At 46.5% G+C, this 25,142-nt stretch overlaps 1 protein-coding gene across 3 annotated transcripts in view; it reads left to right on the plus strand.

Moving 5' to 3' along the window:
* The first annotated feature begins 256 nt into the window (after nucleotides 1–256).
* The window catches only part of ADGRL1 (adhesion G protein-coupled receptor L1), a 135,203-nt gene continuing 110,317 nt past the window's right edge, over nucleotides 257–25,142 (plus strand). For 2 of the 3 annotated variants that reach the window (XM_035104835.2, XM_035104832.2), the window contains exon 1: nucleotides 257–1,722. The gene's annotated coding sequence lies outside the window, so the exon portion shown is untranslated. The remainder of the gene's footprint in view (nucleotides 1,723–25,142) is intronic. The other variant, XM_060271763.1, reaches the window with a different exon arrangement.

Consider the following 25,142-nt stretch of genomic DNA (forward strand, 5'->3'; position numbering starts at 1 on the left):
AAAGTCCGTCTCTCTCTTTTCCCCGCCCCGCCTTTTAAATCATGAAAGTCCAGTGTCACGGTGCCAGCCCACTCCGGCTCTGCTGCTTCACACCTGACCTAAGCCACGGTCCCTTCGCCGGCAGCGCGAGGCAGAAGTCCACTTTCCCCTCCCCTCCTTCCCCCGCTCACTTCCCGTTTCCACACCTCTCCAGTGCCGCGTTTTTGGCCTGGCTGGGCTTATCCCTCCTCATCCCTGCAGCGGACCTTCCCTCCGTTCCCCCATTTCTTTGCCCTGTTCTCCGGGCTTCCTCCCCTCCCCGCCGCGCCATTCCCGGCCGGATCTCCTCAAGATCGTTCCTTCTCGTCTGAATCCCCCCTCCTCGGTTCCGCTCCAGATTTTCCTCCCTGTGCGATGCGTGCGTGTGCACCTCCCCTCGGCCTCCCAGGTGTATCCGTCCCTTCTGGAACCCGCTCCGCTTTTCCGTTCCTGCCTTCCCTAGCTCGGAGTGGAACTGGCTGGCCCGCCGCCGCCGCTTGCCGGTCCCGGGTGCGCAAAGTAGCAAGCTTCTCCCGCCACCCCCCGGGCGTTCTCGCTGGAGGCTCCTGACTCTGAGGCCCAGCATCTAGCCGAGGGCGCCGGACTAAGGAAGGGGGCTCGCCGCCACCGCCGCCGAGCGCCTCTAGCCAGGCGCCCCCTCTGCGCGCCTTCACCTTCCTTTGCCGAGCGAGTCTGCCGGGAGGGGGCGCCCCAGCCAGAGGAGAGCAAACGGTTCCTTTGGCGAAGGGGAATCCGGCGGCAGCCGAGACAGCCGAAGCCCTCACGCCGCGGAGAGGCACCGGGGGCCGCTGGGACGCTCAAGGGCGCAAGGCGAGGCCCCGCGGCCCGACCTCCTGAGGAGCACCGAGTCTCCCCCCCCCTCACCGCCCGGGGTTGGCGGGGAGCGCGCGTGTGCCTGTTTGTGTGCACCGAGGCGGGGGAAGCGCAGGAGAGGAGCTGAGCGACGATCAGGCAGACGGAGCCCCCACCCCGCCGCCAGCGCGCGCGCGCCTGTGTGTGTGTGTGTGTGTGTGTGTGTGTGAGAGAGAGAGAGAGAGAGAGAGAGAGAGAGAGAGAGAGAGAGAGAGAGATCGGGGGTGGGGGTGGCTCTCGCTTCGTTTGCCTCCACCGTCTCCAAAATGCCCGGACTGCTTTCCACGGATGGATATATTTTAAGACTTCCTTTCGCATTGCTAGGCGAGGCGGTTCGCCTGCTGGAGGCGTCCGCCAGTGACATCTTATCGGGGGAAGGAGGGTTTTGATTTGGCCCCTTCTCTGACTGCCTCCCTCCTCCTCCCCCCTCCCTTCTGCTATTTTGGGAGGGGGCGGCTGCAAACAAAAAAAAATTAAACCCCACAAAAAACGCCAACAAAAAGGGACGGCGCTTGATTTATAACAGAACGCCCCATCTCTCTCCCCTTGTCCCTGCTCTTTAACTCGCCGTCCCTCCAAGACAATCCGAGATCAGGACGCGTCGTGTTTTGTGTGTGAGTGTGGGGTGTGTGTGCGCGCCCCCCCTTTCCACGTTTCTCTGAAATCGACGCCCCAAGGGGGAGCAATCGGAAGAAGATCGAGATCGCGCATCAGGCATCCGATAGCCTCGTGTTTCCGAATACCTGAGGGGGCTCAAGCCCTGCCGTCCTGGCGGCGGGATGGATTAGGGATCCCTGAATGGAGGAACCCGACGGGGCTGGATCGCAGAAGGTAAAGACGAGGCTTGTCAGGGGATTGCGCGTGGGGTTGGCGTGCTGGTGGCCAGGGGGGTGGGTGGGTGGGCTGGCGAGCTTTTCCTATCTCCACCCCCACCCCCGATTTCTCATCGATGACCCTTGTTGGCTTCGGACACCTGGCTAAATCGGACTGATGGCGAGGCTTTATTTGAGAGGCGGGAGGTGCTGGTGGCTTTGGCACAGGTTTCATTTTAAATTGGGGTGGTGGTGTGTGAGAGGAAGTAGGAGGTGCAATCTTTTTTATTATTTGTTTGGAAACCTGAGCTGTCCTCGCCTTGAGATCTGCCCGCTCCCGGGTGGTTTGGGTCTATGTTGGTGGACCTGATGTTTGGTTAGCGTTTCTCACAGACAGGCTTTCTTTGCGCTACAGAGACTTGGACGGGGGAGGGGGGGGGATGATGCTGACTGGACTACGAGGCTGGGAGGAAAGGGACCATTTCCTCCTCCTCTCGCTCTCTCTCTCTCTCTCCCCCCCGCATTTTCTCCGGGGATTTTGTGATCGGACAGGCTCTGCAAATGCGGGGGTCCTTTTTCCGCCCACGGATGAGGCGGCCGCTTGTCCTCCGCTGGGTCTGCGTATTGCTCAAGACAAAGCCATCTGCAAAAATAAAATTAAAAAAAACACCCCTTCCCTTCCCCTCGCCGCGGTTACTGCAGTATTCCTCCCCCCGCTACACACACACACACACAGCACGCCTTTTGTATATATGTGGCGGGGGTGGAGTTGGGGGGGTTGAGAAAAAGAGCCATTACCCTCCAAATACCGTAATGCACAAAGAGGAGGGAAGGGCTTTTTCTCCAGATCTTGTCTCTGTTCTTATCCTTGCCTCCCCACCCCTCCATTCCGGTCAATTTTGCTGCAGGAGGAGGGGGAGAAAGCCGGAACCAGGACAGGTTCATGGTACGGTAGTAGCTGCCCCTTTGCCGTCCCCTGTAATGTTTTTCCCCTCCTCCAAATTTCCCTGATACGTGTCTTTATGTAACAGACACGCTTTATAGGAGGTGGCGGAGGAGGTGGCGGACACACATACACACACGTGCGCGCGCGCGCATATCCTTTTTCCCACGTACAATTTCAAGATGGGAGGAGGATGCAGGCGGAATGGTTAATCAGGCGGGGGGGCGCGCGCATTGGCTTGCTGCGATTGCTCTTGGGCTTTGCCATCCATCCCCCCCATGCCCACCCCGCCCCCGCAGCCGACGAGCATCTCGCTCTGGGGGCGGGCTGATGTGCCCCTTACTTCACCTCAGGCCAGGCCCTTCTGGAAGCAGCCCACCTTCGGGGCGGCTAGTGGATCCCCTGAGCTGGGAATTTGTCTGGGAGTCCGATTCTGTGGCACCGGGGCCCCTGATCTCATTCTGCTCCCTCTAGTCAGGATGTTCTCTGAATCAATGGGCACCTTGTATAATGTCTTCCCCAAATCCCATTGACCCATGTGAAGGAAAGAGCTTGCAGAGAATTTGGGGAGGGAGATAATCAAGAAGAAATGTACCTGATATTCTTAATTAAAAAATTCCTTCAGTAGCACCTTAAAGACCAACTAAGTTTTTATTTTGGTATGAGCTTTCGTGTGCATGCACACGAAAATGATATTCTTAATTTACTGCATCCACAATCCTATAGCATCCCACCCCCCTCAACCATTCTCCACAAGTGTTGGTTATTCACATTTTTGACTGCCAAGAGCTTTCTGGTCTAGGCTGCCTCCAATTTCAGAAGGACAGGAGATTAGATTCTTTTAAACTAGCATTATTTCCCAAAACCAGTATGGTGGAAAAAGCAGAATGGTTAGATTGATGATTGCTGCAAACCCAGTTAGATTTCAAATTCTTCCAAAGGGGTGGAAGGTGGAGGGAGGTGAACAGGTCCAGCCTTATTATGACAGGATGCTGGGAGCTCTTACCTCAGTTGGGAAATAAACAGGCTGGGGAAAGATTTATTTATTTATTTCCCATTGGGAAATAAGATGGATCGAGAAGGGTCTCTCTCTGTGTGTGTGTGTAGACACAGAACGATTAGCAAAAGGCGAGTGAGAAGAGATTGACAGATACAGACGTGGAAAGTGGGGGAGGGTGAAAGAGATGAAGGATGAACAGATGGATGGATGAAGGGGGAATGGATGATCAGATAAAGAACCTGTTAGTAATCGCTCCATCCTCCCCTCTTTTCTGCCTCTCCCCAAATTTATTGTCCATAAGGCCCTCCCTCCCAGACCAATTTCCTGTGGTTACTTTCTGCTTTCAGCAGTGATTGTGAATGGTATATCCCCCACCCCACACCCTATGAATGTCTCTTCACAGTGCTGTCTCTCTTGGCAAAGGTGAGTCAAACGAGGAGCTGTAAAACATCTTTGGGGATAACAAAATATGAGGGTTGTGTTGAAAGGAAGGAATTGCCAGCAGGAGACAGAAGTTGGCCTGGCTTGATGAAACCCTCTCATTTTGGCACTTGGGGAGGAAGAAAGACAAGGTTGTTGAGCACACTGCTAAAGGTTTTAATTCTGCTCTGATTTTCCAACCCCCCCTTTTTTTCTTTTGCCTGGGGTAGAGCCATAGTTCAATGGTAGAGCATCTGCCTTGCAAGCAGAAGGCCTCTGGTTCAATCTGTGGCATTTCCAGGTCGGAAAAACCCCAGAGAACTCCTGCCATCCAGTGTAGACAGTACTGAGCAAGATGAACCCCCACCCCAATGGTCTGTCTCAGTATAAGGCAGCTTCCTCCGTTTCCAGTCCTGCTCCTCAGCTTTAACCATCTCTTCACAAAACAGGGAAATCATTGCTTGGACCGATAGAAGCTACTTGCAATTCTCCACCTGCAAGTCTCCAGTTTGAGAGTGTCTCACAACATATTGTACAGTATATCAAATATCTATGCAGCTGAATCCCTGAGAATATTGGTAAAGAGAGGCACCAGTTCACTGCTGTTTGAGCATTCCTAGGGTAGTAGAGGAAATGCAGTTCAGGAGATGCTTTAGAAGCTTTCAGAACATTTGTGTAGCAAAACAAGAAACAAACAAATAACAAACTCGGGAAAAGATACTGGAAAACAAATAAAGACAAACACCCCTTCTAAAACCCTCCTGGAACAAGAAAGATCATGGGCTAGGCTTCATAGGCTGGATGACATCTGTCTGTCTCGGAAGACATATTGAGGAAAATTGTGGAATGTTTGTTTGGGTTTCGGAGATTTGGAATCCAGAACACCTGGGAATTTCTTAACAGGCAGGCTGTTGCTGTTGCCACTCTTTAATTTCAAACATTAGATGCATTGGGGTTTAAGTATACCTGGGAGTTGTGACTCCTAACCTGGAAGTTCTTCCCTCTAGTGTGAATCGATTGGCTGTATGGAGTCCCTGTGGGGGTGAGAAAAAGTTACTACATTTTTCATAAGATCCAGAGCTTCACCCTGTATTATTAAAAACTGGTTAAACCCTGAGCTGTATGATGTTGTATGTGGGGTGACGGGGCATGTTTTTGGAACAAAGGCTTGGGCAGTACTTTGCAAGCATTGTTCAGAAAGTCCCAAACATTGAGTGAGCATCAAGAGGAAAACTATATTAATGGGTACCAGTCATTGCAGGTTCAGAGGCAGCATGCTCTGAAAACTAGGAGCTGGAGTGGGCTGTTGTGGTTATTATGGGACAACAGGAAGCTGGAGTAGATGGGTCTTCGGTCTGATGAAGCAGGACTCTCTTATGTTCTTGTGGGAATGAGACCTTCGTTCTAGGTGCCCCCCAAATAGTAACAGGGTTTGGTTTTTTACCTCCTCCTTTGGATGTTAGGCTGCTGAGCTGCTACTCTTTACTCATGTCTTGCTTGCATTGGCCTTATTTGAGAAAGTGATGGAACAGAGAGGTAGGATCATATTATTTTTGTTATTTCTTTAATTTCTAACTGCCCTTCACCACAGACCAAATTACAATATGAAAACACAAAAATACACATCATATTAATACAAGCATACATACCACAATAACAAACAAAACAACACACACACCCAATTTAAAGGGGCATAATTGTTTAATTAGCCAAAGGCCTAGGAGAAGAGGAATATTTTTGCCTGGCATCTCAAGATTTGTAATGAAAGTGCCAGGCAAGCCTCCCTAGGAAGAACATTCCACAAATGGGGAGACACTGCAGAAAAAGCTCATTCTCATGTTACCACCTTCTGGGCCTCTCATGGAGGGGGTACACAAAGAAGGGCCTCAGATGATGATCACAGGGTCTGGGTTGTTTCATATGGGGAGGGGTGGTCCTTGAGGTGTTGCGGTCCTGAGCTGATGGCTTGTCCTATATACCTGGAGACCTTCTGGGGCAGGAATGCCAATCTGAATTGGGATTGGTAGTTCCAGCCATGAATTCCATGCCATGGGCCTGTAAGGCTCTACAGTGCCTGCCGTTATTCATGTTCAGTGATTCTGATAAGCTAGAGGGGCAAAATTTTAGGTTGGGCCTCATTATGTCAGAAAATATCTGTAATTGATATAAAATTGGTCATATTTCCTTTCCTTCTTTCCCCCTCTACTCAGGATGTATATTCCTTGAGATCAAAGATGGTCTCTTGCTGTGATAATATAGCACCAATTGGAAAAATAATCTAGGTGCAACTGAAATTCAAGTAATAATCCTAGCCCTTTTCAAATCCGCAAACTCATTGAAAGCAGCCGACAAACATCCTAGTATGATTAGAGGAAGGGAGATTGTTTATACCTTTACAGTGTTTTTGGGAGCACATCCCTGGTTTTTGGAAGCCCCATGTATTTATCAGCTGCCTACAAAGCACATAGTACTTTTTACCCACCAGAAATCTAATGGAGGAAGATGAGTGAATCTCCTTTGTCCTGTAATATGCGCAAGCATATGCCCACCCTCCTTACAAACCACAGAGTGTCGTGCATGATTTTAATTTCTGCATTTGCCAGGGCTTAATTGTACCCTAAGTACTGCAGCTACTTTTGAAGGTGCTTTGCTGGGCATAGGCCCCATTCTATCAAATGAGTCCAGGGGGCTGTGTGTAAAGGGCACTAAATGCAGGATTCTGTTGTTTGCATGGCGGATGGGGATATATGGCCCCATATTATAAATTTTCCAATTCAGCTAGGATGTATCCTGCATCTAGTGGATAATAAGTGCTATGTACTTTGGAGACAAACAATAAATACATGAAAAATGATATTTTTTTAGATACTTTCCAGTGATAATCATCCAACTTAGCATCCAGAGGCCAGGAAGATTTCATTCCCCCCCTTGAATTTTGTAGCACTGGAGGGTGTTTCCATGGATGCTATTTATTTCCCCTGGAGGTGTGCAGTTTCTTTTTGGAATTGAAAATAGTGTTTGGATTGTGGGGAAAAAGTCCTTTCCAAAGCCCCTATTTGCTAACTCCCATCTGGAAAGCAGCAGATTCTTTCACTTTAGTAATATGGTCCAAAAATGGATTCCCCCAAGATTTCCTTTGTTCTAGTAGGGAGGAGTTCCATAACCCAAGTATATGAATATATACGTGTGGGTGGGGGTGAGAAAAATGTAGGCCTGAAGTAAGTGTCCTCCTCCATCTGTTATGGATACATTTTGCCCTCTTCCTGCTTCTTAAAACCATGCCTCCATTTTTGTTGCAGCTGTGGAGTGTGCTGTATGTGGTAGGTGTAGTTCATTTTGTAGCTCAGTGAATGGACCCTGGCCCCATTTTCAGGAGCCAATACAGCTGGGTCCCCCCGGCCGATATAAATCAGCATTGCCTCTCTTAAATGAATGGAAACTGTGCTGATGAACGCCAGCCGGAGGTGTGTAGCCTTTTGCCAAGCACCTTTGTGCTGCAGCCCCTGTGACAGGGCCTTTGCTTACGTGAGCCTGTGGCATTTGCCCGGAGCCAGTATCCTGTTATTTTTAAAGAAGGCCATCTTCTGAAACTGACATAGCAGCACAAAAATGCCTCTGAGCAGGGAGCTCTTCAACCAAATCTAAATCAGCATCTCCCTGCATAGGCACAACCTTCCCTGAGAAACCTCAGCAGCTCCTATAAGCCCAGGGGGTTGTGTGTGTGTGTGTGTGTGTGTCCCTCCAGAATGACTGGTGTGACAAGAAGAATTCCCTTCCATGCCTGATCATGTGGGATGCAGATTCCTACAGAGATGTCAGCCATTTGCAAGCCACCAAGTGTTTCCTTTGAGTTAAGGAGTTTGACTTTCTAAGAGAATGGAGACAGCAGTCTGGCATTTGATGGCTTGTTGTGCAGACAGACCATGGGATGCAGGCAGGGGAGGGGTAGGGAGCAATTATTCAAATAATAATAATAATAAAGTATTTTCTCTTCCTCCGTTCCTACAATGTGTGGGTGGTTTTTTCTTAGATTGTATATATAAGAGGTTTTTATTTTAATGATTATTATTTAGCTGGGGAGCGTGTGGGCGTCTGCAGCCAATTTCTGAAGCTGCGCTACCTGTCTTGTGTTCAGCATGGGGGTGGGGATATTTTCCCCGAGGGCCTTCTGCAGTGGCACTGAATATATTAGTGACTCCTCATCTGCTCACACGCATGCCTACATGATTGTGTGTGAGCGCACACGCACACACATAAATGTGCAACTCCACCCATGTTCTCTTCAACATACATGTGCCTGTGTACATGCCCTCCCTCACTCACGTGTATACACTGTCTCTCTTGTCATGCACTTTGCTGTGATCAGCACAGCAGAGGAGTCTTTCCTTTTGCCCGGTGTCAGCAAGTGTTTGGGGATTAGAATAATATGCTTGGGATGATTAAGGGATGGCAATCTGCTTGGAGGTGATGCAGCCAAATGGGAGGGAGGGGATAGCCTCATCCTCCTCTCCTCCCCTGTCCTGTCTCTTATCACCAGACAGTATCTAAGACCAACCTATCCATAGCCAGATCATCTGTTCTCATAGTCTTCATTTTTAGCCTTCTCTCGTAGTTTTCAACCATTGCGGTAGTGTGCTCCACCCCAGATCTTTCAGCAAGGCTGGTGTTGGCTTCTGGCACCCTCAGGCAGCTGCTGGAGAAGTCCCATGCCCTGGCAGGACCCACCATGGACCTTTGTACTCCACAAAAACAAAAACAATTCCAAACCTTTTTATTTTTGTTTTTTTGCAGGCTTGAGTCAACAATTTTAATTTCCTGCAATTTACCAGTGTAACACCGTGTCGGGGGCATTGTGGGAAATTTAAATGGAAGCAGCTGCCGGCAATGCTTGGGGTGCTGTTCAGAGTATTGTGGGGGCAGCTCTTGACCATGGCTGCCTGCCCTGGTGGAGCAGAACTGCAGCAAAAGTCTTCTGGAAGGAGAAGTGGTGGCGAGGTCATGGTGCCACCCTTGAGCTGTTTCTCACCCATGGCCCCCTCAGATCAAGAGGGGGCCTTCTCGAAGACACTCATAAATGCCTACCTGAACCTCAAGATGCTCCTTGTATCTCTAGTCTGGGGGCCCCCACCAAGTTAAATGGAGGGGGGACTGTCAGGGAGAGTAGCTCCTCAGCAAAAGCCCCCTAGCTATGGAATATTCTCAGAGAGGCTCACCTGGTGCCTTCTTTATGGTGAAGAATACCTTTTTATTCACCCAAGGATTTTCATTGAATTTTGAATCTGAACTGTTTCGTGCTGGGCCTTTTGCAATGAAAGTTTTTTTAACCCGTCTTTTGTTTTGTAATGTTAATTTTAATTCTTATATATTGTATTTTTAACATTGATTTGTAAGTCACCCAGCGAATATTTATCGATGGGCTGCTATATAAATGCAACAAATAAATGAAATCGGAGAGAGTCTATATCACCTTCCTACAACGATGCATTTCACTGCGTCAGGTACCACTAAATATATTTATGGCTGGCCATGGAAAGGATAGTGGTTAAGTTAGATCTTCCACTTCACTGCTTGACAAGTTGGTTAGGATCTTCATTCAAATGAATAAGGCTTCTGTAGCACTTTCTATCCCATATTTACACTTTTTATCATATTAATGATATTCACACATAAATACAAGGAGCATGAGAGAGTTTCACTATGTGCTTTTGGTGTCAGTTTCCCTTTTGGCAAACCGGATCTGCCAATACCTATGTATCTTTGCATCTCTTCAGGCAAGCAAGAGGTTAACTTCCTGCAAAAGGATGATTAGTTAATGTTGTTACTGCTCTAAGAAGAAGAAGAAAAGAATTATACTATTGCTTATTTGCATGTGTTGATTATCATGCATGCAAATGTGAAATTGCTTCTCATCTAGCAGTGATATTGAGTTTAAAAATGCACCTGGTTCAGCCGAGTCAAAACTGGCCTGATGGAGGCCCCTAATGATGACTGAACTGTAGGATACGGGTGAAACACATTTAGAGTGGAATTCTAAATTCAGTCCTTCCTGCTTGCTTTGGGATCTCCATCAAAAAGAAGGGGAGAGGGAATAGTGATGGACACCCTGGAGTTGTAGAAAGGGTTTGATGCAGTCGTTCAAAGGAGGAGGAGGAGCAGAATAGAGGGATATGGTACCTATGGTCATTGCTGATCCAAGATGATCCAAGCTTTGGAGGATGCTTGGAGATGGTCTCAAAAGTTGTTATCTGTCACAAGCTGTTTCTAGTCTGTATGACAGTATGGTGAAGCTACCTTTCTTGTTGTAGGAAGTACTGTACTGCAGCCAGTTGGCCCACTGACATACCAAAGAAATGGAGCATAATAGAAGAGATATTTAAATATAAGGCCAATTAGGAATTAAGCCTACCAAACTTGTGACTCTCATGGTATGGTCTGAAGGCAGATGAGGCTCCCATCTTGCTGAAGCTAAGCAGGTCTGGGTCTAGCCTGTACTTAGGTGGGAGATCACCGAGGAGCTACATGTATACCACCTTGAAGGAAGAAATGAGGGATATAAAGTGTTAGAAAATCAATACAATGTGATAATGAACATGAGACACCTGGATCAGAACAAAGGCCTCCTGGTCCAGCTTTCCCTCCTGTGGGAAATTAGGGATATCTTTTCGTCCCATCTATTTAGTGGATTTACGCACCACTTTGGGTGGAAATCTCTTGCCACAGTATCGTCCCAACAACACATTTACACTAACTCACATGGAACCACATTTGCCATGTTATTGCCCATTCACTTGTTTTGGAGAGAAACATTTGGAGCTAATCACATCCTAAATGATTTGGTTTCATCAGCAAACTTGGCCACCTCACTGCTCACTCCTAACTTCAGAACGTTTAGGAACAAGTTGAAAAGCACCAGCTCCAATATAGATCCTTGGGGGACTCTTATTTCTTACACAATTCTACGGTGGGAAATAACAATCTATTCCTACCTTCTGCTTCCTGTTCTTTACCCAGTTGCCAGTTCCTAAGTGGACTTCTCTTATTCCACGACTACAGTGGTACCTCGGTTTACCGGTACAAACTTATCTGTTCCGGAAGTCCGTTCTTAACCCAAAGCTGTTCTTAAACTGAGGTGCGCTTTCCCTAATGAGGCCTTCCGCCGCTGGTGCCCTTCCACTGTTTGGCTTCCGTTTGTAGACTGAGGTAAAGTTCGCTAACCGGAACACCACTTCCGGTTTTGTGGAGTTCGTATTCTGAGTAGTTCGTCAACAGGGCTGTTCTTAAACCAAGGTACCACTGTACAGTACTAAGTTTGGACACAGGATCAGCCCTATCCTATGAGCCTCCTATATCACCTCATCACGTGGCACAAAATTGCAATAAGCTGATGCGTTACATGAAGGAGAATTAGTTGTCCATCAAATTTACTGGGTAACCCCAAGCGTGAGACAGTCATGGGGAATAAACATATAACCCAAAGTTGATTTGGTAGGATTGCAGTGTTATATAAGTGAGCAATATAGATAATTGTCTTAAAAGAGCTTTCCTTTAAGAACTGAATGCTTTAAATTTCAAATTGTCTGTTCTACCCAGGCTTGCAGACTAATCCTATGCATGTTTACTCTCTTAAATCACTGGGTAATGGTTGAGGGCACAGAGGAAAAGAGAGTTGGGCCATGCTGCTCCACCCTTTCATCTTTTCTAACAGATAGGAAAGCAGAGTGAGGCGATGGCATCAACTTATGGTAGCTTTTTTCTGAGTGATAGGAAGCCACTCCAGTTTGTTCACAGTCACTCAGCAGCCAATTTCTCCTTGCCACTCGCTCTCTTGGCTTGAGTGAGACTTGAGACTTTTTGCCCTGGACCTGAAGGGCGGGGGGACGGGACCAGGCCAGCTGAGCCTAGCTGAGTCCAGCTCTGTTGCAGCTTGTAGCCACACAATGAAAGGGAGAGGTGACAGTCCAGCTCAGTTACACCTGGAGCTGCATGCTCAGCAGCACTGTGACTGACAGCAGCTCAGTCACTCATTGGTGGGGTTTTTTTTGGGGGGGGGGAGAGAGTGCAAAAACTCACTGTCTGTCTGAGACTGGCTAATGGTAGGGTTGGATCTGAACTCAAGAGCCCAACAAAGATACTGTAGTGGCAACAGGATTAGCTTTTTCAGAAGCCATGCTGATTTTTCTCCAGCATGACTATATGCTTAATAATTTTTCCTTTATTAATGATTTCCACCAGGAGAAGGCATTGAGCTAACTGGCCTATAATTTAAAAGAGTCACACTTTTCCTTTACTTCTCACTAGCCGCACTTCCTACCCAAGTCCCCCCGTTACACTGATTCTTACAGACATATTAAGAAAGTGCAAGGTCAGCCTTGTCATTAAGCAGAGTGAGTGGCTGCCTCAGGTGATGGACACAAGTGGAGTTGGGTGTGTGTGTGGCACAACAGATTTGTGAGTGTGGTGTGGCCTTCCCTGCACCCTATAAGTTAGTCTGCTGCCCTGAGGTACAGTGGAGGATGTTATCTCATTGTCAGTGAGATTCCACTGCCAGTCTGGTTGACTTCTGTATGTAGAATAGGGGAGGCCATCTTGCCCTTTGCCTCAGGCAGCTAAGTGTCTTGGTATAGGCCTGAGACAGTGAGACACATTCCCAACTCTTTGGCGTTGTTCCATAATCTGCCTTGGGATGACACCCAATCTTTGGAGCTCAAATGGGCTCATATCATGGTTAAGGGGTTGTCTTTCAACACATTGCTCCTTATTTTCTTCAGTGTCTTATGGTGGGTGAGTAATGAAAAAGAAACTTACTATACCCTTAGATATACCTGGGGGGACCCAGGTGGTGCTGTGGGTTAAACCACTGAGCCTAGGGCTTACTGATCAGAAGGTCAGCGGTTCGAATCTCTGTGACGGGGTGAGCTCCCGTTGCTTGGTCCCAGCTCTTGCCAACCTAGCAGTTCGAAAGCACGTCAAAATGCAAGTAGATAAATAGGAACCACTACAGCGGGAAGGTAAACAGCGTTTCCATGTGCTGCTCTGGTTTGCCAGAAGCGGCTTTGTCATGCTGGCCACATGACCTGGAAGCTGTGCGGCGGCTCCCTCGGCCAATAATGCGAGATGAACGCGCAACCCCAGAGTCGGTCACGACTGGACCTAATGGTCAGGGGTCCCTTTACCTTTATGCCCTTAGATGTCCCTTAGCTGAGGAAAGAGGGCTCCCTGCAGAGTGAGGTGTCCTGTTTTTCCTGGTACCCTAGCAGCAAGCAGGAATACTTTTTGGTATTATCATTTTTCTTTCAGCTCTCTTGCTTTCCCCAGGCAGACATGCATGGCATTTTAGCAAAGGACCTGTTCTGCTGCCAAAGAAATGTTTGGGGACAGTAGCCACATACTTCTAGCCAGTACACAGTGGCAGTACTAGTACTGAGAGGTCACTGTGGCAGCTATGGACCTTACTCAGGCTGGCTTCAGCTGGACAAAGTGCACAATGTGGGCAGTAGTTCCACTCTTCAGAAGAGAGGTGGGAATCCCATGGCCCACCAGACCTTGCTGAACTCCAGCTCCCATCAGCCCCAGCTAGCATGACCAGTAGTCTGGGATGATGGTTGTTGAAGTACTGCTTTAGATGTGCCTCACTTGAACATCGGTAGCTAAACTGTGTGCATATGAAGGCAGCTTTCCATCTTTAAATGAAAACTCTCTTATAGCAGTAAGATACTGTACATTCCAGAATTCTTCTCTGTATCTCTGGCCCTTTCTTAGATGAAGGGAAGATATATTTCTGAATCTGTATTTTTTAAAATGAGTGAGCTTTTAAGAACTCTTCATGAATAGGGACTGAAATTAGAATAAAAATAAAAAATAGGAATACATAAGGTGTTAGGAAAAAGGAGCCAATATCTTGATCATCCCACTGCGCCCCAAATTGGCATCTTATAAAAATGTTTAGTATTTTATTTGCAGGTAAAACGGTAAGTGGATGTGTAACCTACCTTGTGAAGGTTGTGTGCTGGTAATCTTATTAACCATGTTTTTAAAGTCATAGGAATTGCAGGCAAGCAGAAGAGTAAGGCTGGTTAGCGGAGGAGGAATGGAGCACTCTGTCCCTCCTCTGCATCTTGGATAGAAACCATGCGGGCAGTAAGAGGATGGAAGCCCCCTCCCGCATGCACAGCCCAGTCATACAGTGGGCTGTTGCAGGAGAGATGGAGCTCTATCCCTCCTTTGCCAGCCTACAGCAGGCTAAAAGCGTTTCTTTGCAGGCCAGTAACTTCTGGACTTACTCACAAGGCTGTAGTTAACAGCCTCTATTTATGCCAAGGAGGTGGTAGGAAGGCACATTCCTCCAAAGCAGCAGGAAGGGAGATAAAAAGTGCACAGAGCAATAAATGCAACTTTTGCTTTTGCACTGTAGGGTACATTCCAGCCATGCAAAAGTTAGAGGTTTCTACACATACCCTCCATCTCTCACAGTATTTTTATCCAGGCAAGCAACAGGCATTATCTCAGTTAAAGGAAAGGTGCCAGCCAGGCAAAAGCAGTCAAGGAGGGCACAGAGCAGGACCAGTGAAGGATGTGGCCTGGGAATGGTGTGTGTGTGTGTCTGTCTGTCTGTCTGTCTGTCTGGAGAAGCCTTAAGGGCTGCAAATGTCCCCCAGGCCTCAAGTTACCCACTCCTGAATTAGGCCAACCCATTCCTTTATTTTAGGGAAGACTACAAGTGCAAGTAGATAAATAGGTACCGCTCCGGCGGGAAGGTAAGCGGCATTTCCATGCGCTGCTCTGGTTCGCCAGAAGCGGCTTTGTCATGCTGGCCACATGACCCAGAAGCTGTACGCTGGCTCCCTCGGCCAGTAAAGCAAGATGAGCGCCACAACCCCAGAGTCGTCTGTGACTGGACCTAACGGTCAGGGGTCCCTTTACCGTTACTGCTTTTATTCCCTGCCCTTCTTTCAAGCAGCACATATGGTCATTGCCATACTGTGTTATCATTACAACTCTGAGAGTTAAGTTAGGCTGAGGAGAGAGGGCAGGCCAGGTGAGTTTGACATCTGAGTTAGGATTTGAACCTGGGTCTCCTTGTTCCTAGTCCAGCACTCTAGCCACTACACCACACTACATCCCTAGTCCACTGCATCAACCTCAGCTCAGAGAAGTGACTTAATTCTTTATTATTATTATTGTTGTTGTTGTTGTTGTTGTTGCTTTGAGTCAAAGCTCTGCCCCCAAAAGAGCTCTGCCTAGCTCAAAATCTTATATCCAGCACTCTGGTTGTTAGTTAACTCAAGAAACATGTTCTTCTAAAAGGTTTAGGCTATCTCTGTATTTTAATATACAAATGAGTCTGACCAGAGAACAAAAGTTGCCAGTACTGTATATATTCCTCCAAGACAGATAGATACCCATCAGGGTTGCATGGGTTCTTTTGTATAAATACCTGCCCCAATCACACAGCATGTTAGTGGCATCTTAGCATTGATGCTGACAATTGTAAAGCCAATCTGATAGGTAATTATTGAAAAGCACAAACAATTGCCTCTCATTTACCATTTTTTTCCGTTCTCTTCCCCCTCTCCACCTAACTTTTCCACCTTCCTTCCAATCCATCCCTTTCTCTTCCTCAGCAATCTTCCCATCCATACCTCCCACCCGCTTCTCTGCAAAGGCTGCGGCTAATTGATAGGATAACTGGGCGCAGACGTGATTATGGCGATAATTGGTTGGAGCCAAGCTGGGGAGAAGAGCTCCAGTTTAATTTGGTCAGGGTCTCAGAGCGTTTGGTGGGGGGGAAGTGTCCTAATTGAGTTTCCGACAAAGCAGCACATTCCCTTCCTGCTGCTGGGGGCTGGAAAACAAGGAAGAGCACACTTGTTGTGTGATGTACACAAACTTTCTTTTGTCCTAAAAGGGTGTAAGTTGGAACAAGAACAACAGAGCTGGAAACTCTGCTCTTCACCACTTTGATACCTTGTGATGCAACTGTAGGGGGTTTTTTTTTGCAGGGTTTGCCAATGTTTTGCTCCTCAGATTGTGCTGGACTCTCTGGCTCCCATCAGCGAATAGGAGGCTGGGAGCCGTAGCCCAGAACACATCTGGAAGGCCTAACCTATGGATCAACAGTTTACAGCTGGCACCATTAGTTGCCAGTCTGTAAACAAGAGAGGCACTATTTTCCTGCAGGCCTACTTTTGAGAAACGGGGGTGGGGGATCGACCTGCCATCCTGAAAGTGGCCTGTCCATGAAGCCATTTGCTGTATGGGGGAGCTTGCCCCCCACAGTACTCCCGTGCCACATGGCATCATGGATCGTAAGACTCAGGAGCCTTGGCTTCCTTGCCCATTGCCCCTCAGTGCTGGCCCGTCAGTGAACAGAGCATCGCCTCCCAATCACCAGGACTGCAGGTGACACACACACATTTCACTCCACTCGCACATGTGAGACTGAGAGGGTCATTGACTGAAAACTGTAAAGCCAAGCTGTAAACATTGACTAAGTGCTCCCAGGACCGGTCCCTGCAGGAGCCTTGTGGATTAATGAGCATTAATTAGCTCCTGCTTGCCTGTCACCAGGGGATCCCAACTCACCTTGCAGACAGGGCTGAATGTGCTCAGAGAGGCAGAGCGGAGAAGAGAACCTTTTGAGACTCCGAGTCCTTTGCTTTCCTAGCCCCTCTACATCCCCCCACTGCTAACCTCCCACAGAACGGCCTTGGCTTTCAGGACTTCTTAACTCCCTTGCCCCAGCTGCTATCTGTGGTTAGGAATTTGCTCCAGAGCAATAGTTTCTGTTTCAAGCATACTATTTGATCTACTCTTAATTATAGTAGCTACCCAGCTTCAACTTGGAGTTTTCACTAATTTTGTCGTACAGCAAGCTTCTGATCATGGCAAGATTGCTGGGAAACGTATTTCTGCAGTTGGTTTCTCCTAACTCCACTATGTTGGGCTGTGGCTGCAAACTACCTCAAATGTGTGAGCGCTGCAAGAAATCACAGGCTGCTTTGGCAAGTAATGCTCTCTCTTTTCATTAGTATGATATTTAGAAGAGGAGGAGATGGAGATGGGACCTTAAGTCAGCATGTGATCCTTTGCATCCAGGTCCCAGGTTCAATCATCGGCATCTCTGGTTAGAAGCATCAAGAAGCTCCTGATATGCAAGCCCTGGGGAGCTGCTGCTGCTGCTACTCCTCAAGAGTGGAGAAGGTTAGTCTAGGGCAGGCACCCCCAAACTCCGTCCCTCCAGATGTTTTGGACTACAATTCCCATCTTCCCTGACCACTGGTCCTATTAGCTAGGGATCATGGGAGTTGTAGGCCCAAACATCTGGAGGGCCGCAGTTTGGGGATGCCTGGTCTAGGGCAAGTGTTGGGAACCTTTGAGCCTTCAAATGCTGCTGAGCAACAACTCCCATCAGTCCCACCAGCAAGCATAGCCCATGGCTGTGGATGATGGGAGCTGTAGTTCAGCAACACATAGACGGCCAAAGTTTCCCCACATCTGGGATGGTGAATAAATCATCCATCTTGCTATGTCCAGCTCCCTGTTTTGAATGAGAGTTTTCAGTCTTGAGGCATGGTCTTAAACCAGGGTGGATTTGATTTAAATCAAACTGATTTAAATCACGATTTAAATCACGATTTAAATCACTAGTCAGTAAGGCTTGATTTAAATCATAGTTGATTTAAATCATAAAGACTAATTCTTGCTGGTATAACTTTATTATGCAAGTAGGTGAAGATTTTTAGAATAACAACTTTTCATATTAGTTTTTTTATCCCCAGTTTAATAGGTTAATCATTCATATTTGGACAACTTTACTGTTGTACTTAGGAAGGAGAAAAATAATCATTACCTTAATAATAACAATTTAAATAGATTTATTCAACTGAAACAATAACATTTCAGCAAATGTTATTTGCTTAAACAAACATCCATGTTTGTTAACTAATTTGGCTAAACAAAAACAAAATATATATATTTTAAGAAACTTAGACTGTCAGCCCAGCCTACACATGAAAAACTTACTGTCCACTCCAAACAATCAGAAAAATATTGTTTCTATTCTATTCACTGAACTTCTTGAAACTTAGCACTGAAGGGGTTGCTTCTGTATTCATAGGTTTGTAGAACAATAGGATTAAGGTCTTTTTCTCAACTCTGTTCATGTTATAACATTTTTGCTGTGAAGAAGAGGCATGTGATCTCTGTTGAGTCAAATTCAGTTTTGAGAACTGCAAAAGTAAACCAAGCACCTGTGATAATATCTTGTAGGCAGAGAAACTGCCCAATAATCTTACAAAAACCTCTGGAAGAGGTGAATGGATTAATGGAATTTATTTACCCCAAAAATTAAACATATACAACCTTATACTACATAATTAAAAAACTAATCTTTATTTCATGATGGAATAACCTTTGGCTGGTAATATGTTTTCCTCAAAAAGCATTTCATTTAAAAAAATCCAATTTAAATCAAAAAAATCGATTTAAATCAAAAAAATCCGATTTAAATCAAAAAAATCCGATTTTTTTGATTTTTTTTAAAAAAATCATTGATTTTTATCCACCCTGTCTTAAACTACAAAAGGATGCCAGACCTTTTCTGATAGGGAAAGTTTTTGGTCTTTGTCATCCTAGCCTTTTGTCTTCAAAAAAGACTTGCAAACGTAACTCTGGTTGCATATGTATGTTTGTGTGGGAGGGGCTTCTTGTAAAGTCCTTACCAAAGGACACAATGAACTAATGTCCTCCATATCTGAAGTTTGCAAACATATAAATGGGGAGGTGAGCCTTGAGGAAGCAATGGTGCTAGCAGTGTAAGAGCTTCAAGCTTCCACATGTGTACCTCTGACTCCTCCCAGCAACAGGGGAAAGGGATGGAAAGCCATGTGCTTGCAGGACTGCATGCTCACATAGAGTCAAGCCAGTCTAAGACATTGCTCTCACACCACTTCTTCCCATCTCAGTCCTGTGCCAAGATGTACTGCCTCTTTCTGTTTCTGCCCCTAAGTGGTTTGCCAGTTGAGCCGACCCTGAAAAAGGGTGCCTTTTGGCACACAACAGAAGCTGCCCCCCCCCCCAATTGAGACTGGGGTTTGAGCAAGCCAATTACATAATATTGTCGTTTCCCTGGTGTGAGGTGCAGATTTTGAAGTCAATATCAGTTTTCTCATCCTTGGGTTAACCTTTCCAGAGATGGACACTTTCCAAGGCTTGGGTTTTGCAAACTGATTTAGCCTCTTGGACCACAGTGCCAGCCTCTTTGGCTGTATCTGTCGCAAAAGGCTGGAACTCTGCAGATGTGCAGCTATTTTCCAGCTTGCTTGGACTTTGGCTGGATGTCAGAGAGGGCAATTCTGGGAAGAGTCTGTTGCAATGTGTTCCTGACTTTCAATGGGATCCTGTCATTCTTAATAAGATCACCCCCTTACTGTCAATAATATCATTCACGTGCTGAGGCACAAGTAGACAAGATGTAACCAGTTGTGCATTCGCATAAATAATGCTCTTCTATATTTTTTACAATATCAAATATTTCTCTCGTACATAATCAACACAAAAAGTTCAACGAATACAATGTCGTATTGTTTATATTATCCTTATTTGTTAAAATGTGTTGAAATACGACATTGTATTCATTTATATTATTTAGAACATGTACAACTGACGAAGCCCAGGAGGGCAAAGCAAGGCCATTATTCCGGAAATCCCCCCCCCCTTTTAAAATGTATATCTTTATTATTTAAAACTTATAAAACACAACATATACATACATATTTCACAGCTACAAACATAAACTTCACATCACAATAACAAATAACAAAGGACAAACATAGAAACGAATTATTCTGTAATTTTCAAACTTATACTCTATTTACCATATTTTAAAAATGGCTTCCATTTAAACTTGCTGTATTTTATCTATTAACTTGATATTTTCGCACAGTTTGTGTATACTTTACATATTTCCATCACTTAGTCTTATATTTAACAATCTATTTTACAAGGTTCAGTCTAGTTCAGCCAACGGGGTTTCTTTCAGATATTCTTTGAATGCTCCCCAATCCTTATTGACTGCTTGTTTCATATGACCTCTTATTCTACCTGTTGTTTTCGCCAATTGCATGTATTCTACCATTAAAGCCTGCCAGTCTATTATTCTGGAAATCCTTGTAAAGATTCTGTGGAACTGTAGCAAGCTCCCATTTGGATTTTTTGGATTTTATGAATATACAAAGACATATGAGGAATAGAAACTAGCAAATATTTGGACTTTATGAATGAATTGATCTATTGGGACTTCTGTTTATTTCGTTGAACTTTATGTGTTGATTATGTACCAGAGAAATATTTGATATTGTGAAAAATATAGAAGAGCATTATTTATGTGAATGCACAGCCAGTTATGTCTTGTGTGTTTGTTGAATGTATTTCACGTAACTCCAGTTTTGATGTTGTTTTGCAAGGCACAAGCAGAAGCAGAGATGTCATCTCTTCCAGCCCACTCACCAATGAAGTAATATTTCAGTGAAGTGATATTCCACAGCGATAGGAAAGTCTGAGGGCTAATTTGGATGAAGAACATATTTAATTGGGCCATAGATGACAGTTACAGCTAAATTCTTCTTAATGAAAAGGCAAGGGGGAGGGATTTTTCACTTTTCTCTTGCTCAGCAAGGAGTTGTGATCTGCTACCACACATCCCCTTAATCTCCCAGAAAAGAAGCCTCCTCTTTAAGCTGGCTGTGTATAGATCAAAACCCCTCGATCTGCTGGCTTAAACCCCTTTTGGTACTTTGGAAAGTGCCGTAGCTCACAGGTGGAGTATCTGCTTTGCATGCAAAAGATCTCTCTTCAGTCCCCAACACCTCCAGGTAGGGCTTGGGAGGGAAACCTTCCTGGAATGCCATTACCATACAAGGTTGGCAATACAGAGCTAGATGGACCAATGGTATGACTCTGCATAAGGCAGTTTCCTATGTTCCTTTGTAAGTTGAGAGAAAAGAATGGGTATCGGCAGAGGCATAGTGTGTGTCTGGATGCAATTTTTTTGGGGGGGGGGTGCACCTCTGCAACTGCCATCCCAGCCGGAGGTGCTCCCCATCCCGCATTCCTCACCTGAGCAGCATGCCAAGCAGCAGCTGGAAGAGGGCGAGCTCTTACATCCCTCGGCCGTGTAGCATCCCCCACCAGTGGGAGAGGTGGGTAGACAGCAAGCTTTGTGGTGGAGCCCCAGCCCAAGGAGGTGCACACGCAGGTCCTGCTGCTCTTCCGCAGCTCCGTCCAGTAGCATGGAGTTAGGGGCTGCAATTAGGGGGCAGAATACTTTCCTTGCCCTGGGTGCTGGCATCCCATGCTATGCCACTGGGTCTCAGGAACAGGGGTGTACAGGGGAGAAACAGCTGTGGGTTGTAGCTTAGAGGCAGCCCCCAGGCTGCTCAGTGAAAGCAGCCGGGTTAGTTAAATCTTCCCAGTCTGATGATGGTTGGAGGGCGTTACGCTTTGCTGTAATTTACTTTCTCACATATAGCAACAATCCACGAACAGTTACTTTTAAATTAAATTATACCCTGCTGTTGCCCCACCGCAAAGGAGTTGCTCAAAGCAGCTTACAAATGCTAACATAATATTTAGGCCAGACTCATGATACTTTAGCCATGCATTTGTTTGGACAGCTTGTGCAAGATGCTGGGTAGTGAATGGCAGAGCTTTCACACACACTTGTGATGCCCTGTGGATGATGTAAGGCTCATGGCTTCCTCCTTCCTAGCTGGACTGCCAGCCCATCCTCCCCAAGCATGCTGGGCAGCTTTAAATGAAAGTGTCTCCTTCTGTCCATTGCAGAGCTTTCAAACAGTATTGACCTTCCGTTTCACTTTATTGACACTTTACTCCTGCTCTTTGGGGGCCAGGCGCTATGCAGGTTAAAGAAGCAACTGCTTCTGGCCCCAAGTCAGCTGGATTATAAAAGAAGGCAGGGGGGTGATTTTTGTGCACGGTTACGGCTAGAGCGTGGAACACAATCTCAGATCATTAAAATACGCTGTATGCTCTATGAAGTTTACAAGCAATGCTCTACAATGTGTGCCAATGGGCTCTTGGGTCATTTATAGCTACCAATCGCCCACCTGAATCCCCAACCGGTTTTCGATGAATCAGAGTGCCCAACAACTATCACCTTTTCATTCTGACACAAAGCAGTGAGCAAGAAGTGCATCTCTGGCAAAAGTCATGGTTGGAAAGCCAGTGGCAACAAAGGAAATTCTCATACGTTCTGTGTCATGAAATTCCTGATAAAAGGGCCTTCGTTAGATTGTGAGCTGCTTCAGCAGAGACCTGCTATTTTTATTTTTATTTTAAAAAGGGTTGGTAGGGTAGGAGGTTTGGTGCTACATAAATCATAAATGACCCTAACTCTCCCCCAAGTGAAAACGCTCCGATAGTTACAACAGGCCAGTGCTTGCAGCTTTCCACTACCGAGAGATGTAAACAAGGTTTGTAGTTAGGCTTGTGAATGAGTCTGTGGTTGTCTTTACTTGAGCATAAAAAAGGACATTTGTCACAAAGCTAGGAATGCTGTGTGTGTGAGAGAGAGAGAGAGAATGAGAGAATGAATAACACTCTCTCTGCCCCTTTTCATCATGTACCCCATAGGCCAGAGTTACAAATCATGTGACTGTGCATTAATGTAGAGCGACACAGAACTGGAAAACAACCTACTGCTGTTGGCAATTGGTACAGCAGCTCCTGAAGCTAGCTAGCGGGCAAAGAGTTTGAATCTTACCATTGACCTAAATATGCCAGGGCAGTTGTGGTTACAGTGCCTTCAGATATGATGGCACCATTCACTAATTAGAGTCTCCTCAACAAGCAACAAAGGAAGAGGAACCCAAAGCTCTGGATGTTTCCCCATTGCTACCCCACCCCCACCCCCACCCCAATAATGAATTCGTTATTTAAAAGCAAGAAAGCAACCCTCATTATCATATCTAGAAAATTACCCCCGCTCCCCTGAACCGGCAATTTGCCTGCCATGCGGCTCCGCTCCGACTTGCCCATTAATTACAGGGATGAAAAATCATTTAGAAGCCAGGAAAGGAAACTAATTGGATCTTCCCCCCAGTAAGAATTAATGAGAGGCAGAGAAGATATAACAAGGTGGGATCCAGAATCCATAGTCATTGGAGAGGTTCAAGGTTTGGTTTACCCTGGATTCTTGCCTCCCTCCCTCCCTCCCATCCGTGTGTGTGTGTGTGTGTGTGTGCATGCATGCTTCCTCTCTTACCAGACTTTGGGCTATAATTCCCTGCCCTTACAGTTCTAACAAAGATTCAGCCTCCTTCTGTCCTGTGATCTTTACTAGCTGGGTCTCTCTCTCTCTCTCTCTCTCTCTCTCTCTCTCTCTCTCTCTCTCTCTCTCTCTCTCTCCTGTGCATTCTCCATGTTGCTACACCTGACACTAGCTGTTTTCTCTCTGGAAAACAGTGGAGTGTCTAGGAACCTCAGAAACACCTCTGGAAGCTGTTTCATGTAGGAGTCTGGGCTCCTGGTTTGACCCCCCCCCATGCTAGGAGGAGGGAGTCTGCTCCAGTGGAGTGGAGTGCCACGCTGTCAGAGTCTCGTGTCTTAATTGTATGCACGTGCGGCTAATCCTGCTCCTCACCCTGCTGAGATGACGCCTTGCATGTAAAGGGCTGCTTATTCTGGGTATCTGGGTCTAACATTTGTCTGCACTCTCACTACCCAAAGGAAATGGCTCCAGAGAGCCAGGTTATTCCCATTGTCTTCTCAGGGGCTTTGTTAGCCTCGTCCCCACACAAAAAGCCAGTGTAGCATGATGGGTAAAATGCCTGAATGGTGAACTGGCAGGCCCCCCAGTTCAAATCTCACCCCTGCTATTAACTCAGCAGGGTGTTCTTAGGCAAGCCATTCTCTCTCTCCTGCTCCTGTCAGCCCCATCTGCAGTAAGTGGATAACTATACTGACCTGCCTTATAGGGCTGGTGCAAGATAATGCTCTCCAAAGTCCTTTGAACATTTGAAAGCATGTGAAGCACTGTTATTGCTATAGGCTAGGCTGGAGATGCATCATCAGACCTCAGAGCAAAGCAACCTTCATGAGAATGTGACCGGGTGGCATCGGATAACTTTTGCTGCTTAATAATAATAATAATAATAATAATAATAATAATAATTTATTTATACCCCGCCCATCTGGCTGGGTTTCCACAGCCACACTGGGCAGCTTCCAACCGAATATTAAAAACAATACAGCATCAAACATTAAAAACTTCCCTAAACAGGGCCGCCTTCAGTTGTCTTTTAAAAGTAAAATAGTTGCTTATTGCTGGGAGGGCATTCCACAGGGCGGGTGCCACTACTGAGAAGGTCCTCCGCTGTTTCCCTGGTTCTCGCAACGAGGGAACCGCTAGAAGGCTCTCGGCGCTGGATCTCAGTGCCCGGGCTGAACAATGGGGGTGGAGACGCTCCTTCAGGTATACAGGACCGAGGCTGTTTAGGGCTTTAAAGGTCAATACCAACACTTTGAATTGTGCTCAGAAACATACTGGGAGCCAGTGTAGATCTCTCAGGACCGGTGTTATGTGGTCCCGGCGGCCACTCCCAGTCACCAGTCTAGCTGCCGCATTCTGGATTAATTGCAGTTTCCGGGTCACCTTCAAAGGTAGCCCCACGTAGAGCGCATTGCAGTAGTCCAAGCTTTGGAGCCCTGAGACCAAGGCATCACTATGAAAAGGCTGTGATTCTGGGCCATGCTGCCCGTGGATCTGTGAGCAGGTTTTTCTTTTAGATCAGCCTTCCCCAACATGGTGCCCTCCACTTGTTTTTAAACTACTGCTTCCATCAGCCCCAGATGGCAGGGCCATTGGCCTTGATGGCTAGGAGTTGTGAGAGTTCTCAAAATTATATTGGAGAAAGTTGGGGAAGTGTGTTTTGGATCTAAGTAACTTGGAAGCAGCTCAGTTACAATTGGAGTGCCATGGCTCAAGGTATTGCTGTTAAGGCATTATACCTCTTTGTTTGTCTTAGAGGGAGCGATTTAAGTTGGCATTGCGGAAGGG

This window comes from Zootoca vivipara, chromosome 2 (assembly GCF_963506605.1).
Source record: "Zootoca vivipara chromosome 2, rZooViv1.1, whole genome shotgun sequence".
NCBI classification, from domain to species: Eukaryota; Metazoa; Chordata; class Lepidosauria; order Squamata; family Lacertidae; genus Zootoca; species Zootoca vivipara.